Source organism: Taudactylus pleione, unplaced genomic scaffold, assembly GCF_031769625.1.
Source record: "Taudactylus pleione unplaced genomic scaffold, aTauple2 ptg000073l, whole genome shotgun sequence".
Lineage (NCBI taxonomy): Eukaryota > Metazoa > Chordata > Amphibia > Anura > Myobatrachidae > Taudactylus > Taudactylus pleione.
In genome coordinates this window covers 7,735,861-7,752,159 of record NW_028284475.1, presented here as the reverse complement: position 1 = coordinate 7,752,159, position 16,299 = coordinate 7,735,861, and the positions used below count along the sequence as shown (strand labels likewise).

Here is a 16,299-nt window from a genome sequence, read left to right as displayed (position 1 = left end):
TCATAGCTAGAATCTGGTCGCTATGGGCAAAGCCTCCACTAGCCCTCTTTAGAAGGGATGAGAAATCTACCCCATTGAATCAACAAAGACCGTTGGCATTGCTTCAACTGTGGACTTGAACAACTTTTCAAACCCGCAGGCAGAATTATGACTGTTTCTTTTGCAGTTGGGGTAGTCTTGATTAAATTGTTTTATCACTACTTCTCTCGTTGTAGGGGATGTGCAGCCTATTCCTACAGTACATGGTCCCTGCTTCATCTGTGAAAGCTATTCCTCTTCACATGCCACTTCATAGACATAGTACAGATGTCCAGAGTGAGCAACCAGCCGTCCGCAATTGGGTCCACATGGGCAGATCCAGTGGGGGGCAATCTAGGCTACCTGTCAACCAAAAACATAGAGGCCATTAACCCACCGTCCTGCAGGAGCTGAAGAAGAACCACACTGCGGAACCGAAGAAGGAAGACTCGCTGGTCCAGGAAGAGCAGAAGTTGGCAGAAAAGGACAATTATTTCTGAAAATGCTGATAGAGTTAATGGTTTTTGAAGAGTTAATTAATAATTAGGATATTATATTTTATGGCAGTCACAAAATGCTCTCTATTAAATGGTGTCCACTAAGATGCTCTCTGTATTGTACAAGACCACTGGTATGTTTTTTTATAATGAATCCCAGTTGCTGGGATGCTCTCTGTATTGTATATAGGTCCCATGAATGCCTGCCATTATTTTAACTCCATCTACCATATAGTGTTGCATTGGCCTCACCTACCCCCAATAAGGCTATATATGATGGCGTGCAAAACCCACCTACTTTGGAGTTGGTCCCGCCCATAGTTCATTTGACCCTGCCTATATGCGGCCACTTTTAGAATTTTTCCAGGGCCACTTCAATCCGCCCTTTTGTCTACCGAACCGCAAGACAAGACATGAGATGGTGTAGGGGGACTAAAATATGGGCAAAAGAAGAAAGGGAAGAAGGTACTGCATACTATATTGTGGTGATGGTATGTGCGAGAAGAGGGTGGGAGGCAGAATGTGTGGTGTGAGTAGGACGTCTGGTATGTGTGGCAATGGGAGTGTGAGGAGGGCATAATATGGTACATAGGGATGTTTGGGAAAGCTGTATGTGTTACGTGCAGCACATCAAGGTTAATGTATTACACGGGGAAAGCTGTAGTGAGTCATGGCACTGTACATGTACATACCCCCCAACAATCCCAAATCTGGACTTGTCACACTGCCCTGAACAGTCAGGCCCTGGTAGAGTAGGATCTTCCTTCCTCCTACATTCCAAAACAAACACAATCACAACATGGTGTGGAGATATTTTTGGAAGCATAAAACAGATACAGGGGCAGATGCTGGTTCAGCATCCACCATGTATGAGGCCTACAATGATTTTTCTATGGTGCCCCGTTTTGCCTAAAACCGCTCCAGAAGTGGTACCGCTTCCAAATACAGCTGCGCAATTCACTACGACAGGAAGTGAGCCCCTTTGTGATCAGCCTGCTCCAGTCTCACTGGCCGATCGGCAGTGTCTCATATGAGGAAGAGGCCACAACCACAAGAATGTACTCCTTGTCACTCTAGGACAAACTGTGCACCTGTGCTGCATCCAGATGATGGTAATGTAACTAATATGAATTATTTTATATACACATACCATTTCTATACTAATACAGACTTTAATCACACATATTGTTGAGTTTGAAACTGATGGGACCACTCCGAATGCAGGGCAGCAATTCAGGATAAGGGCATTCAGCTGCCACCTGAGCATTGAACTATTGGTAGTATAATAATTGCAAAATGTGTAGACTGGCTGAGAACATGTTCCCCTTTATTTCGACACTCACACAGTGGATCAGAGCTATAACTAGACATTTTCGCATCCTGGGCAAGAAAGAACACCGGTGCCTGGTGTATAATAACCCGGTAGAGATCTCTGTGTATATTACTTGGAGGTAAACAAGACGAATATCTATATTGCATAGCGGTCACTACAATGCTTTTTTGTATTGTGTATGTACACTAGAATGGTCTTTCTAATGTACGGAGGTCACTAGAATGCTCTCTGTATTGTATATAGTTCATCTGCATGTGACTATATAAAATCTCTATTGTATTGAGGCCATTAGACTACTCTCTGTATTGTATGGAGGTAGCTAGAATATTTGACATATTGTATATTGGATATTTATACGGGCTAAGTATTGTATAGAGGTCACATGAATCATCTCTGTACTGTATTGAAGACTAGTCAGATGGGGCTGTACTTCACTATAGCTCTTAGATATAACAATTTTTCATACATTTCATAGGCTATATAAAATCACACCCATATAAGAGAAACCAAGGCCCACACGGTTTACGACACCCACCAACCTTTCCTGTGTGGTGCACTGGTAGAAAAGCCTCGGCCATTTAATTGTGCTTTCCCCACAGGACAAAAGTTGCCAGCCCCAGCCTGCTCAGCCTTTTGGACTTCAAGAAGATCATGAGAATGATGTTTGTTGTGTCCCAGCCAGGCAGGCACCTGTGGTACCCCCTTGGGTCCATGATAAGCGCCTATTCGTGCTTGGATAAAAGACCTAACAATCCACCTTTTGCATGTGGAAGTATAGTAACCCCAAATAAGACAATACTTGTCAGGCCATCTGTAGCCTTTTTCACAAGAAGAGGTAGTGATATTAGCCACAGGGGCAGATTAACAATGGGGCGGACGGAGCTTCCATGTATAATAGGACCATCTTCATGAGCATTAAAAGTGTAGTTATAGTTTTCTCAGAAATGTCTGCAAATTATCGATTTTTTTGGAATGTATTTAGGGAGACATTGGGACAGATAATGTAGGTGGTGTACACGCCCACATGGCACTGGCCACACCCACACAGCACTGGTCACAGCTACTCCCCTTCTCAGTATAGGCCCTTGCACATTTTCAGGCCTATGCAGCCCTATAATCCAGGCCCTGATTAGGCATCTAGGCACCATACTCCCCGTATGTCATCTGCAGCAAGTTCATTCAAGTGCTTCATCAAAAGCTGGAAAATTGTGCATAGTAACAAGCATCCAGCATCAGTTACCGGCAGCATAGATAGATACCTCATACAATCTTCATTTCCAACACCCTCATCATCACCCTCCTATTATTATTGCAATGCAGTCCTGCTGCATCCAACTTACTAATGCATGCTGAGGGGCTAATTCAGCTCCAAGGTTTGATACATCTCCCCCACTGCCAGGTCGCACACAGGCAAGCTACTCTCTGTATAAACATACCGGATGAGGTGTCAATATGTTATTAAATCTCAGGAATGTCACAGCAAAATGGCGGTGCTAGGGATGCGGTCTGTGGCCTGTACACATACATGGGCGTTATGGGCATTCGGCGACATGTACAACATTGCAGATAGCTCCAAACAAAATATCATATGCCACCCCAGCAAGAGGTGGAAAGAAAATGGAATTCCACACCGATTTGCGGATGGATCTTGTGATTTCCGCACAGGTGAGTATATGCAGTCTCCAGCATCTATGTCTCCACCAGGGCCTGAATGGAAGTAAGTGGGCAGGAACTGGGCAATCGCACGTACGTAGAGTGAGATTGTGCCATGGGCATGTAGGTGGAATTTCGACCTATTCAGAGTTGCACATTCATCCAGTTTTGTCTGAACTTAGAAGGATCTCTTGCACCAGGATAGGGCTGGTGCAAATCCACGCTGATAGTGATCATGGCTACTTTCACAAGTGGATGGATAACGGCAGTGCAGCCGCATAGATGTGGCCGACACTGCATAGACTTCTAGATACCCATTTATTTCTGAGCATGCATTATTGCCACTGCTATGCCTCTATACAGGCATATTGCTTTTTTAAAATGAACAGTCTGCTGCTGCTATGCCTCTGTCTGTATGTCAAACTTGTTTTGTTTTTTCAAAATGAGCAGTCTGCCACTGCTATGCCTCTGTCTGTATGCCAAACATGCTGCTTGGTGTGTATAACATAATCATCTCTATGTCACACAAGTTGTGTAACCATTTCACTTCTGCGTGATGACCACCTTCATGTATCTTCTTCTAAAGCGACCATCCTATCAGTAGGTGCACTGCCTGCAAGTTTGATAGGTGTTGTATCTTGTACTGAATTGCCGTCAGTAATTTTAGCCAGCCAGCTAGCTGCAGCCTTTGGTCAATATTGGTTAAAAATTTAAATATTGACAGTTGTGAGCTTGTCATTAGGAAATGGACTGTAAATGAATGTTAATGATAGCAAAACAAGGTCCAATTTTTGACTTCACTTGTTTTCAGGACTGTAATGAAATCCAAAACACATCAGGGTGGCTTTGCCAAAACCGCAACACAAAATGGGTTTAGAAGCAAAACCTGTACCAAAACCAAAACATGGCGGTCTTCACACATCGCTAGCTGTTAATACGGCTCCACTTATCGCAAAGGCCCTACACAGCAACATTTCAAAAATTTGCTTAGCGTGTGCCGTGAAAAACGCAGCGTGCTGAGAATGCACTTAGAATTCTGGCTATGTTGTGACTACCCTGTGTTTTTACCAGGTTAATTAAACATACTTGTTTACATGTTTAAAATACCACGTCTGTGCCAAAAAATTTACATAGTTTACATGCCAGGTTTTCTGCTCCTTGATGTTCCACTCAGAACAGAAATTGTGCAAGGATACTTTAGTGCACATGCAGTATGTCATTCTCTTGTGAAAGTACATCACCTGGAGAACCCAAAAAAGAGAAGAAAACAACAACAATGGCAAAAAAAAAATAGTGAATTTTAGTTACGTTACACCAGTGTGTCAGCGCCTACTGCAATCATAAGTGTGCACCAAGGTGTCTGCATGCACCCACTTCCGAAATGAACTTGCACAGAGGTAAATGTCTGAAAACCACATAAAAGCTGAATTTGCAGAATATGCAACTTTCCCTTCAGTTGATTTGAGTCTTGCTGAATACATGATCATTGCTAAACAAGTAATGTGGCCTCTATACACCTTTAGACTGGTGCTGGAGACCACTCTTATCATACCCTCTTCCATGTTCTGATGAGAGGGAGGAGTGCAGCGCCGGAGCAGTGATCTCCAGCGCCCTCCTGTGCCAACCCTGCCCCTGAACCCGTAACATCAAGGCAGGGGGAGGGGTTGGCGCCATCAGAACTGTGTGGAGCTTCCTCTGTGCAGTGCTTCTGGCCGCAGGGCGCTGTTCCAGGCACCATGCTAGTCTGATGCGGGGGCAGCAACGGTGCCACTCTCGCCAGGGCCCTGCACCCTGGGCGACAGCACCCCTTGCACATCCCTCCCTACAGGCCCCGGAGTGGAGAGGCAATAAGGAAAGATTTTTTGCACCTATTTAACAAAGAACTCTGGGACGGCAGCTCTTATAAGAAGTCTGTACCGATGAAGAGCTTGGTAGTGAAATGAAAGCTACATTTTCGAAAACGGCTGCCAAGGAGGACGACCGTTTCCTGAAGATGGCATTAGCCAAAGCAACTTGGTAACAAAGCCAGATCACAGTCCCCAGCAGAGAATAAGTAGCAGTCTGTAGTACTATTGAACCTTTTGCAGGATATATCTCTGATATCTCTTTTGATTGTTAAATAGACCCTAAATTTTAAATCAGGCGGAAACTGCAGAAGTGTAGCCGCATTGTCCTTTTACATGGGCGTCTGAGCATGGGAGGCTGAAGGTGAGAATTATTTGTATAGCTGACAAGAAAACAGTGATAGTGGAGATAAACCTAGTACAGGGAGAGGCGGACACAAGGTGCTCAGGTATAATAAAATAAACAAATGAACAAGATGTGGAGGGTGGAGGTTCTGCCTTTATCAAATGGCAAATAATACTTGTATATTATCTACAGTTATGGCTGTTGGAAGTCTTTGTACATGTCTTGGATAAACATACTTTTCTACTTTTTATATCTGCCCCGAGACTTCCAGATGGCAGGTAAAAAAATAAAAGGTGTCCCTTACCAGGGTCGTCAGTGGGGCAGGTGACACCCAGTGAAGCAAGTAACACCCCTGCATGCGGCCAAAATGGGGCCTTGTAAGCAAACCCCCCGGCTTCATCTGAGGGCATATCCAGCACTCCCTGAGATGCCAGGCTGCCCCCAGAGACTCTCCCAGCTCTTCCTCAGTGATCGGGAGCCGGGCCGTACACACTAATGTCACGGTGCAGCAAGGGGCTCCCGGTCACTGTGGAGGAGCCAGCATTTTGGTGTCACCCCATTGGAAGGTGACACCCAGTGACCCGTACCCCCCTAGTGATGCCACTGGGCGTTACTTTATTACACCATTAGCTTCATCGCATTGATTGGGCAAGGCATGAGGTGAAGCATCATCAACACAGGTCCCGCCCACTTTCTGATCTTCTGAGATCTTACCCTGCTCTCCCAGTGTGTATCCCAAACTTTCAAGAGTCTCTGAGATGTTCCAGGAGCGTAGGCAATTGTGGGGCCGATTCAGTGTAGTACGCAAGTGGGTTGCAGATCCTTTCCTCCTTGCGTACCCTATATAATGAGTTGACCGCATCATTGCAGTTCCACTGCCCTTATCGATCCGCTTGTGAAAGCAGCAATCAGCGAAAACTTGCACCTAGGGAAGCCAATTCCGCCTCATTCGGGATCAATGAAAATATTATTAGTCTGTACTTTTTCTAAGTACCACTGACCCACAGTAACAAAAACCAGATGTACTGTAGGTTTATGCTGTCTGGCAGGCAGCAGCAGGCTCCCACCGACTCCCAAACCAGGCAGCCAGCCAGTCCTCGCCTCTCCTCCAGTTCTCCACCTCTTAGGCCGGACTGGCTCTGGCGCCTCACGCAACAGGGTCCAGGTAGTAAGCCATGCCTTTGCTTAACGTAGCCGCCGACCGCCCACAGCAGGCTCCCCCAGAGCAGACAGGTGCACATGGTTGTATAAGAGGCGGGCAGCACTGTCCCCGGGCAGAAGAGAATGTGCGCAGCTTAATCCAAAAAATACCTGGATTGGAGGCACCAATCCCAGGATTCAAATCTTGGTGTTTTTCACGCTAAATCCCGGGATACCGCCGATCCAAACCCTGGCATTGGCTCCCCTACTTGCACCAGTGCTATCCTTGCGTCTAGACATCCGTCTGATTTCATTTCTGTGCTCGAGCCTTAATAGACCACAATCCCGCCCAGGACAACCTCTCAGAACACTTTCGGGCACCCTTTTATGCCCGCTCAGCCAGAAAGGTAATGCGCTACAGAATGCATGCGACTCTACATCTCCCGCAGTTGGCCAAAGTTTCCTGGGCTCAGCCGCACAGCATTCACAGTGTGAAAAATCGCAAGATCCCTCCGCAAAATGGACCTGCGTGTGTTCAACTCAAATCAGCCCCAATGGCCAAGGCCAAACGGCTTCACGTGATTTTACGGCTTGAAAAAGAGATTCATGTTATGTCAATTAGTCTTAGATTTCTATAACAAGTGAACTTACAGAGGTATATAGAAACTTAAGGGGAGATTTATCAAAATGATAAATCAATCTAATATCAATGTTGCATTTCAGGGGCTACATTGCACATTTACTAACATTTAAAAATCAATATAAAAATATCATCTGATAGTAAATGTGCAACTTAGTCCCTAACACACAACATCGATTTAGATTGATCTAAAATCAACCTATAGTAAATTTACCTCTATGGGCGGTATTCAATTAGTTTTGCGTCGGATTAAAAAATTTTCGCCTACGTCTCGTGTTCTGGACGCGAAAACTTATCATGCGCGTCCCCGCTTTTCGCCCTTTCCAATTACTAACCAGGCGAAAACGGCAAGTGGCGAATGCAGACCATGCGGAAAGTACTGTCAGAATAGGGGAAATCAGTCTGTACCCCAGAAAAAGATGCACTAACATTGGGGGATCAATGTAGAAGTGTTCCAATAGCCCTAATAAACTATTTGGGGTACTGAAGTTATTTAAAAAACCTTGTTATTAAAGTCATTGAAAAAGTGGTGAAGAATGGAATACAGCTGTATTTTTTTGGTGAAAATAAGTAGTCCTGTCAAATTTGGGGTACATGAAAATGGGTGCTAGCATATTTTTAGATCGCTACAGTGAACTCTTAAAAAAGCCACAGTCATACATGCACCTGCAATCCCAAAAACACCTGACCCTTCCTTACAGCACCCCAAGAAGTCTATTTCACTAGTTTTTATACGTGTCCCCCCACTTTGTACTTTTTCACCCTCAAAATGAAAGTCCTCTTTTGGGGTGTTCTTAAGTTTTTTCTCAGGATTTTCTGACACAGTTATCCTTTGGGGGGGGGGGGCTGTCCCAAGGGTTCTGAGTTGTTTCCCCACGATTACACCCCAAAATAAAAATGTTGCACTTTTTTCCTCCTGCTATTCTTAGGCAAATCTTTTTCGCCTATTACATTGTATTGACTTTCCGCGTAGGCCAAAAACCTCTGGAATTGAATTTGGAGATAAGTTCTGACCACACGAAAAGCCCTGATCGGCGATACTCTTCCGCGGCAAAAACGGCTTTTCGCTTCTAATTGAAATCGGCCCCAAGTCTGATTAAGTACAGTACACTAATAACTCTGTGCCAATTGCAGTGCATAACGCACAGGGTTATTAGTGTACTTAGGGCCTTATCCAGGTTGGGTCTCAATGCCGCATTGGCACGGAGCCAGTCGATGTTTGTGCTCTGTGCATCGCAGTGTGTATGCGCGTACCGGCAACTGCGATCGGGAAGCAATCACAGCGAGCGCGCAGTCCCATAGCACAGCGATTGACATGAAGTGACCATTTGGGGGTGGAGACGGAGGGTGGTCAAAGAAACGCAGGCGTGCCAGTGCATTTGAATGCCATTTCATGGGCGTGCATAATTAAATCCAATGCGATTGGATACGCTGGCAGAGGCCTAGATGGCGACAGGAAGTTTAGCAGTTTGTGAGGTAGGGTCAGGTCAACCACAACTGTGCAAATGGTTCCGATGTTACTGCAGACTTGCGGAAGCATGTCATGGGAAGTGGGCGGCTTGGTATGGTGCTACGGTTGCCGTGCGATTGCATTCATTAGCAGTGAGCGGTTACGTGCCAACGCAGCCTTGCGATTCTTGCTGAATCAGGCCACAATCAGTTTGGCACCTAAACAATAGGGATAACTTATCTCAATGTCATCAATCACGCTGAAGTCAAGGAATCAAAAGAGGCTGCAGGGGGAATTGACCCAAGAACTCCAACATGCTAAGGTCAAGGAGAGAATAGTTACTGAGCCACCTAATACCTGGGGACAAACAGGGAGACTATTCTCAATATCAACAGCAAGACTGGTATAAGATCCGAAGATGTAACATTACAGCCACTTGGAGATTTGAACAGGGAGCAGCAGCATCAGCTGTGTAAGTGCGGAATTATGTGAATGCTGAATGGCACCACCTGCACTTTCAGCCAGCTTACTCTCTAACATAGCAAGGCTAATTTTCTCAGTGTCACCAATTTGTTTAGTACAGATACTAAAGTAATAAAAGTAAACTTTTTTGAACAATCAAAGCTGAGACACCTCCACCAACATAAACAGAGAAGCTGGACACTAGCACACTGAGCCAGCGAGCCTGCTATACAACCCAAGTGACTTGTGTCAGTTTCATTAAACATTCCAAAACAACATTCAAAGTATTAATGGTGCATACACACGGTCAGATTTTTCTTCAGATCTGAACGATAACGATTTAAAAAATCGTTCAATCGTTCATATCTGAAGGAAAATCTGACATATCTGAACGATGAACGATGCGCGTTCCCGATGGTCAGATAACGATATCCGACATCTGATGTGTTTGCAGTCAGAATTGGACGTTTTCAGTAATTTTAATGCAGTAAAAAATCGTTCGTAGTTCAAATCGTTTGCAAAATCGTTCAATCGCTTATCTGACACATCTGACCGTGTGTATGCCCCATAAAACAAATGTTGCATGGGGAATAGAACCTGGACCTCCAAATCACTGATCAGTGCAGTATCAGGATACATTTTCGCCAAGACTGCATGATAACATTGGTAACAGTCTACTCATATACTTGGTTATGAGGTGGCTCAGCTGAATGGCTGCCAGGTTTACTGCTGGTGATGACCATGGAGATCCTGGTTCGAAACCCAGGGTCAGTGTATTTTATATTACCTGTAATTTTCCCCCAGACTTCATGATAACATTAGTAATAGTCTCCTTATGCGCTTCGTCATGAGGTGTCTCAGCTGAATGGCTGCCAGGAATACTGCTGCTGATGACCATGGAGATCCTGGTTTGAATCCCAGGACCAGTGTTATTTATATTACCTGTAATTTTCCCCCAGACTCCATGATAACATTAGTAAAAGTCTCACACTATGTTTGGTCATGTGGTGGCTCAGCTGAATTGCTGCCAGGGTTACTGATGGTGATGACCATGGAGATCCTGGTTCGAAACCCAGGTTCAGTGTATTTTATATTACCTGTAATTTTCCCCCAGACTAAATGATAACATTGGTAACAGTCTACTCACATACTCGGTCATGTGGTGGCTCAGCTGAATGGCTGCCAGGATTACTGCTGGTGATGACCATGGAGATCCTGGTTCGAAACCCAGGGTCAGTGTATTTTATATTACCTGTAATTTTCACCTAGACTCCATGATAACATTAGTAAAAGTCTCATCTTATACTTGGTCATGCGGTGGCTCAGCTGAATGGCTGCCCGGCTTACTGCTGGTGATAATGGAGATCCTGGTTCGAATCTCAGGCAGTCTGGTTGAGTTCCTCATGACACAAAGCACCCTGGGCTAGTGGATGATGGTTGGTATCCTCAGTCAAGTGTCCTAAGTTGGATGTTGCACCGTGTGTTTATTTATTTAAGGTGCAACATCAACAGTAAAGGACAGCCTTCTGCAGGATCATCTACCACAATCTACTAACAGGTGATCTGCCTACTGGGGGCCTTTTGTCAATGTCATCCATCTTCCAAAGAAGACACTAAAAATGAAGTCACCACACCTGGGAGGAAGAGAAGATGAGGAGGAAGAAAAGACGAGAGAGGAGGAAGAGAAGAAAGGAGGAGGAAGAAGAGAAGACACCTAGATCAACATCCAAGATACTAAAAGAATCTTACCTGAAGCAGGATCTCTAGTAGATAGATCGCCATGTAAGATTCTTTTAGTATCTTGGATCAAGGCTCCATGGGTGTGGTGACTTCATTTTTAGTGTCTTCTATGGAAGATGGATGAAATTGACAAAAAGACCCCAGTAGGCAGATCACCTGTTAGTAGATTGTGGTAGATGATCCTGCAGAAGGCTGTCCTTTACTGTTGATGTTGCACCTTAAATAAATAAACACACGGTGCAACATCCAACTTAGGACACCTGACTGAGGATACCAACCATCATCCACTAGCCCAGGGTGTTTTGTGTCATGAGGAACTCAACCAGACTGCCTGAGATTCGAACCAGGATCTCCATTATGACCAGCAGTAATCCTGACAGCCATTTAGCTGAGCCACCACATGACCGAGTAGACAATGAGACTTTTACTAATGTTATCATGGAGTCTGGGGGAAATTACAAGTAACATAAATAAAACTAGTCCTGAGATTCGAACCAGGATCTCCATGGTCATCACCAGCAGTAAGCCTGGCAGCCAGTCAGCTGAGCCGCCACGTAACCACATATATTGTGAGACTATTATCAATGTTATCATTTAGTCTGGGGGAAAATTACAGGTAATATAAAACACACGGAACCTGGGTTTCGAACCAGGATCTCCATGGTCATCTCCACCAGTAAACCTGACAGCCATTCAGCTGAACCACCACATGACCAAGTATATGGTGAGACTTTTACCAATGTTATCATGTAGTCTGGGTGAAAATTACAGGTAATCGGAATAACACCGGTCATGTGATTCAAACCAGGGACCCCACCATAACAATGTATAGAGAACTTTACAACTAGGCCAGTGAGCTAACTTACACTGCTAATCAGCAGCAGCCTAGTTGATTCTCTCTTAGCACATAGTTATAGTGGGGTCCCCAGTTTGAATCCCAGGACCAGTGTTATTTATATTACCTTTAATTTTCCCCCAGACTGCATGATAACATTGGTAAGAGTCTCATCACATTCCTGGTCATGTGGTGGCTCAGTTGAACGGCTGCTGGGTTTACTGCTGGCGATGACCATGGAGAAGATCCTGGTTTGAATCCCAGGACCAGTGCTATTTATATTTCTCCCAGACTGAACGATAACATTGATAAAAGTCTCACTTGGTCATGAGGTGGCTCAGCTGAATAGCTGCCCGGATTACTGCTGGTGATGATCATTGAGATCCTGGTTTGAATCTCAGGCAGTCTGGCTGAGCTCCCCATGACACAGAGCACCCTGGGCTAGTGGATGATGGTTGGTATCCTAAGTTGGATGTTGCACCGTGTGTTTATTTATTTAAGGTGCAACATCAATAGTAAAGGACAGCCTTCTGCAGGATCATAGGTTTTTTTTTATCTTTTGCTGGCAAACTGCAGATCCTAGGAAACTCTGTCATGGCTAAAGCGGGTATGCTGGGATTTGTGAAACTACAAGCACCAGCAGACCCATGGCTGCCAGAGCATGCTGCCACTTGCAGAACTATAAGCGCTAGCGTATTCTGGCATCCAGAGAATGCCACTCATGATTTACCTAGGTTCTTACGCTGATTAAAACCAGCTTAGTATAGTCGGTCCAAAGCCCAAAGCATTCTGGGAATAGGCTCCACATCTGTGCTGTAGATCCATCGAGTGACATTCCTGATTAAACACAGGTGGAGGTGTAATGTAAACCTTTGTGATATCTAAAAGTAGGTCTTGAAGTCCCGTACAGTGCACAGTAAATCATTTAGTCACACCAGTGATCAGGCTGTCATTACTTATTAGTGTTAATTAAATCTAGCACCTCTGATCACTATGTAATTACTGTTCCATAAACACTAAGGGGATTTTCTATTGCAGTAAACAGAAGCTGAGACATCAGGGTTTGCCTTACTTTCTATTTACAATGAGCAATGGCGCTGCCAGTGACCGCTGCTTACACCTGATTATTACAGTCACACACTAGAACTAGTAAAGGTGTCTGGGAGAGCGGGAGTGGGTCTACCGACTAACACACGGGTAGGGGGTGGTGAGTGGGAGATTCAGGACCACCATTTGCAGTGGCAAACACGTTCCTCTAGTTACGGAGCATAGCGCACCTTGTCACTTTGTGTGTGCTTATGTTTCCATTAGGTTGGAACAAAGCGCACTTAGAAATGTGCTTGGAAGGTGTAAAATGCCTCTTGTTGGAAGTATAGGCTGAGGCACCACCTCCAAGGACCTGTAGATAGACAATTATCTGAGGAGAAAAATATGAGATATGGTAAGAACTTACCCTTGTTATCTCTATTTCTACGAAGTCCATAGGGTTCCACAGGATACCTTGGGGTATAGGTGTGACGTCAGTCGCAGGGCACCAAAGAGTTAAGCTTTCAGCCTCCCAGGATGCACTAGGTCCCCCTCCTATACCCCGCCCCCGGGCCAAGGCACCTCAGTTAGTTACCAAGCCATAGGCCGGAGGAGGAGAAGGAAGAGAGAGAACAAAGATCTGGACACATACAAGAATCACATTCTCACCAGAGGGAGACGGAAAACCGGTGACCAGAGCAAAGCCCATCTGCAGCACAGGTGCGACAGGGCGGGAGTCCTGTGGAACCCTATGGACTTCGTAGAAATAGAGATAACAAGGGTAAGTTCTTACCATATCTCATATTTTCTACTTCAGGGTCCATAGGGTATCCACAGGATACCTTGGGGATGTCCCAAAGCAGTATCCTTTAAGGGTGGGGACGCTCCTGTGCAGAAAGGAGAATCCGCCGCCCGAAGGAAGCATCCTGAGAGGCGAAGGTGTCAAACCTGTAATACCTCACGAAGGTATGGACAGAAGACCACGTAGCAGCCTTGCAGATCTGAACTGCCGAGGCACCACGTCGAGCTGCCCACGAAGGACCCACAGACCTAGTGGAATGAGCCTTCAGAGAAGGAGGGACCGGTAGGCCTTCATGAAGATAAGCTTCAGAAATAGCCATACGGATCCAGGCTGCCAAAGTTTGCTTTGAAGCAGGCCAACCCTTTTTACGGAAGCCAAAGAGGACAAACAAAGCGTCCGACTTCCTAAACGAAGAAGTGCGGTCAACATAAGTCCTTAAGGCCCGCACAACATCCAAAGAGGCCTCACCCACGGAAAGACCCGGTGAGTTAAAGGCCGGAACAACTATTTCCTCGTTAATATGAAACTGGGAAACAACTTTGGGAAGAAACTCGGCCGAGTGCGGAGCACTGCCCTGTTCCCATAAAAAACCAAGAAAGGGGGTCTACAAGAAAGAGCCCCTAACTCAGAAACACGTCTGGCCGAAGCAATGGCCAGAAGGAAAACAGTCTTAGCTGTTAGCCATTTAAGATCCACTGAGCCCAGTGGTTCAAACGGCGGTCCTTGGAGAGCCCTCAGGACCACAGCCAAATCCAAGGCGCCACAGGTGGAACAAAGGGCGGCTGAATGCGGAGAACACCCTGCATAAAGGTGCGCACATCCGGGATTGTAGCAATCCTACGGTGAAACCAGATAGATAGGGCCGAAACCTGTACCTTCAAAGAAGCAAGGCGAAGCCCATGATCTAGTCCCGCTTGCAGGAAGGCGAGAATCCGAGACAGACGAAACTCCCGCGGTGCATAACCTCTCGGTCGACACCACTGGAAGAACGTATGCCACACGCGATGGTATATCCTCGCGGAAGACGGTTTCCGAGCTCGCAACATGGTACGCACCACAGAGCTGGAAAACCCCCGGGACCTCAGCATGGCCGTCTCAACAGCCACGCCGTCAAAGACAGCCGAGTCAGGTCCGGGTGAAGGCAAGGACCCTGAGACAGAAGGTCCGGTCGTAGCGGCAACCGCAGAGGAATGTCCACGGACAGACCCTGAAGGTCTGAGAACCAGTGCCGTCTGGGCCACGCGGGAGCTATCAACAGGAGCGTCCCTCCTTCCTGTTTGAATTTCCGGATTACCCGTGGAAGAAGGGAGACCGGAGGGAACAGGTATGCGAACCGGAACGTCCACCGGACGGACAGAGCATCCACCAGAGACGCCCCTTCGTCTCTTGTGCGAGACCCGTACACCGGCAACTTGTTGTTGTGCCGGGACGCCATGAGGTCGATTTCTGGAAGACCCCACCTGTCCACCAGTAGTTGAAAAACGTCCGGGTGCAGGGACCATTCCCCCGGATGAACGTCCTGGCGACTTAGAAAGTCCGCCTCCCAATTGAGCACTCCCGGGATGAAGACCGCTGATATGGCCGGAAGATTGCGCTCCGCCCAAACCAGGATCCGAGAGACCTCTACGAGAGCCGCCCGACTGCGAGTTCCTCCTTGCCTGTTTATGTAGGCCACGGTGGTAGCGTTGTCCGACTGGACCTGCACCGGGCGACCCTGGAGAAACCGCTGTGCCTGCTGGAGAGCATTGAAGACCGCACGGAGTTCCAAGATATTTATTGGAAGCTCCGCTTCTGTCGGCGTCCACCTGCCCTGGAACAAGTGTGGACCCGAAACTGCTCCCCAGCCCCGAAGACTGGCGTCCGTTGTCAACAGGACCCAATTTGGAACCCAGAACGGACGTCCCTTGTTGAGGTGGGTCGTCTGTAACCACCACGTAAGGGACAGGCGAACCTCCTGGGTGAGCACAATCGTCTGGGACTTCAGAGACTGAGTCAGCCCGTTCCACTTGGACAGGATCAGGTGCTGCAGAGGTCTGGAGTGAAACTGGGCGTATTCCACCATGTCGAACACCGACACCATGGAGCCCAGTAACCTCATCGCCGAGTGTAAGGACACCCGGCGGCTGTGCAGACAACTGCGCACCCTTGACTGTAAAGCAGAGATCTTGTCCTCCGTCACGAAGATCCTTTGCTGTCCCGAGTCCAATAAGGCTCCAAGATGCAGAATCCTCCGAGACGAGATTAGAGTGGACTTCTGCCAGTTGATTAGCCAGCCGTGCCGTTGCAGCAGTGCAATGGTCAGGTCCAAGTGGCGTAACAGGAGCTCTGGAGATCCTGCCACCAATAACAGGTCGTCCAAATACGGCAACATGCGGACTCCTTGCAGCCGCAGAGAAGCCGCCATGACCGCCATCACCTTGGTGAAAACACGTGGTGCTGTTGCCAGGCCAAAAGGTAACGCCCGAAACTGGAAGTGGTCGCTGCTGATTGCGAACCTGAGGAACTGTTGATGG

The 16,299-nt window shown here is 46.7% G+C and overlaps 1 protein-coding gene across 1 annotated transcript in view; it reads right to left on the bottom strand.

The window, feature by feature from the left end:
- Window positions 1-209: 209 nt before the first annotated feature.
- LOC148532611 (uncharacterized) overlaps window positions 210-16,299 on the bottom strand; it is a 110,502-nt gene continuing 94,412 nt past the window's right edge. Inside the window, exon 6 of the mRNA XM_088467662.1 lies at window positions 210-381. The gene's annotated coding sequence lies outside the window, so the exon portion shown is untranslated. The remainder of the gene's footprint in view (window positions 382-16,299) is intronic.